The sequence below is a fragment of the Triticum aestivum genome, chromosome 2D, assembly GCF_018294505.1.
Source record: "Triticum aestivum cultivar Chinese Spring chromosome 2D, IWGSC CS RefSeq v2.1, whole genome shotgun sequence".
Taxonomy (NCBI): domain Eukaryota; kingdom Viridiplantae; phylum Streptophyta; class Magnoliopsida; order Poales; family Poaceae; genus Triticum; species Triticum aestivum.
The window spans coordinates 63,719,407-63,722,302 of NC_057799.1; positions in this window are offsets into that span (position 1 = coordinate 63,719,407).

The following is a 2,896-nucleotide window of genomic DNA, read 5'->3' on the forward strand; positions in this document are numbered from 1 at the left end:
CAAGAAATGGAGAAGAACAAAGAAAAGAAAGAAAAATTGGAGAAGAAAAAAAGAAAGGAAACAAAAGAAAATGAAAAAGAATTTAACAAATCTGAGAAGAAAGAATTGGAAAAAGATGGAGAAGAAAAAATGAAACAAAAACAGAAAAAAGGAAAAACTTTGGAAGAAACAAATGTAGAAAGAATTTAAAAAAATGAAAACTGAACTAAACCGGAGAAGAATAATAAAAGAAACAAAATAAAACGAGACAAGCAATTAAAACTGAAGAAAAAAAATACAAAAAACTATGAAAACAATTGGAGAAGAAAAACGAAAATGAAAAATAATTGGAAAAAGGAAGAAAAACTGAATAACATAGAAGAAAATGGAGAAAGAAAAGAAAAATAGGGCACGCCCACATATTTTATATCTTAAGTACAACGCGCCCAGTTAGTTTAACATAATCATGAGTGTAGTCTAGTGGCTACAGGCTAGCCCAATACAACGCGAGCGTGGAAAACCTTCAGAGCGAGCGTTGCCACTTCGATCGCTTAATGCGATAAATAGCTCTCGCAGAGTAGAAACAAAGACACAACTGTTTGGTTGCATGTCTCTGCCCTTCAGATGCAATGTTCGATTGTTTGGTTATGTGCGCATGAATGGTTTATCTCACCTCATGTTCACGTAGTAACTTATCTCACATCATTATACTTGAAGAACTTTGTCTATGAGTCGTAATAAAAAACTTATAACATGTGAGTGGTATGGAACAAAGAGATGAACATAATGGTCAAAGGAAAATTCAAACGATCGACTATGTACGGTGAATTTGACAAAGTAGATGATCAAGAGGGTAGGCGGGAGAGAGGTTGAACAAAAACATGTTCACACAACACTCACACGTGAACACGTTATAGGACAGTTACAATAGGAAGATATAGATCTATCCATCTACGAGCGTCGAAACAGAAAACTTACAACACAAAAGTTGTGTGAAAAAGTGAGTACATGAGGTGCAGCTTCACTACTATTGGGCACGAGGAGCCGGAGGTTAGCCTTGCTGGGCATGTGGACCTCAGAAGGACATCTTTCAATATTTAGGTCAATGCTGCAAAAGGATGGTTGTATCAACGAAGATGTGAACGATCGAACCAAACTTGGATGGATGAAGTGGCGCGAAGCTACTAGAGTCCTTTGTGACAAGAGAGTGTCACCGGAGTTAAAAGGCGGGTTCTATAGGACGGCGATTCGACATGCAATATTGTATGACGCAGAATGTTGGCCAACTAAAAGTGACATGTCCAACCGTTGGGTGTAGCAGATATGTGTATATTGAAATGTATACGTGACCACACAAGAAAGGATCGGGACTGGAATGATGATATATGTGACAGAGTTGGGATAGCACCGATTGAAGAGAAACATGTCTCATATAGTCTGAGATGGTTTATGCATATACAACGAAGACCTCCAGAAGCGTCAATGCATAGCGGACAAATAAATTACTGCCGATAATGTCAAGAAAGGTCAATGTAGATCAAATTTGACATGGGAGAAGTATGTAAAAAGGGTTTTAAGGATTCGAATATCACCAAAGAACTAGTCATAGATAGGGGTGCGTGGAAGTTATCTATCCACCTGCCAGAACCCTGACTTGGTTTTGAGATATAATTAACAAAATAAACAAAGAAATTGTAAGAATGGGATAATTGTACATTTGTATGTATGTAGGGGGCAAGTTATTTGTGCACCAGGTTAGTCATTTCCTAAGTAATGGGATGCTTCCTGGTAATTACAAATTGTAAATAAAAGCAAATAGCTTGGTCCTATATCAATCCGAAGTCCTGGTCCAGTTTAAATTTCATACTTACTAATGGAATAGCGCAACCACAATATAACAACTATCTGCTGAAATTACCTTTTCTCCCCAAAGTTTATGGTTAGACCGTTAGAGCATGTATGTCTATGGTACAATGTAGAACCTGGCTTAAAATAAAGTCTCGGTGAAAGATCATTTACTTATAATTTCAATCTATATATAGGATAGCTGAAGCTGAACAGTAGGTCCAAGGCGGATCAAAAAGAGAAGCTAGTGAAGAACTTACATGGCGGCGCACATTATCTGACTCCATGGATAATACCCTTTGGGTCCAGGGAGCCCTGAACAAGGCGCTCATCTTTTATTTCTTCGTCTGTATTGATTCAGAGAAGAGGATGAGACAATGGCGATGATCCAAACCAGTCTGACCAGAGCCGGAAGCAGAGAATCGCCGACTTCTCTCCCTGAGATGAAACCGAGTCATAGAAACAACAGCCTGACGACCGCGTTGACACAAGAGAGGGCCTCACCTTCGTGCATGCTGGACGGCAGCTCAGCATAACCCTAGGCTGGGCAGATCTCTTTTTGGAAAAAAGCAAAATTTATTTTATTTTTAGATAAATAAACATATAAGATCATGGGTCGAGTAGAGAGTTTTCAAAAGAAAGCCCTAGACTCCTCCTTCCTTACTCCAAGCCTCGCCGCCGCCTCTTCTAACCCACACTCCAAGCCCTAGATTTGCCTCATCTATTAATTAACATGTGAAAGACAAGGTAAACATAAAATACATACTCTCCAGGCGTTTACATTTCAGGAGACAACACAACCGTCGTGATATATTGTACTCTTCTAGCTAATAAATACATGACTGGGCTGCCCGAGAGTGGTATGTTGAACCACTACGGAAAATTATTTGTGCCAACGACCGGACCCTCTCCCTAAGTTGCTTGGCTATTGCTTCTTGCCCATCCCTGTATGTTGGGAAGAATCCCCCTATCGGAGGAGGTATTGGAACCATTGCGTCACAGTCCTTGCATGGATATTTACCATCTGTTAGAAGAACCGTCTTCAAGTCCGGAGCTCGACCCATTATGGTAC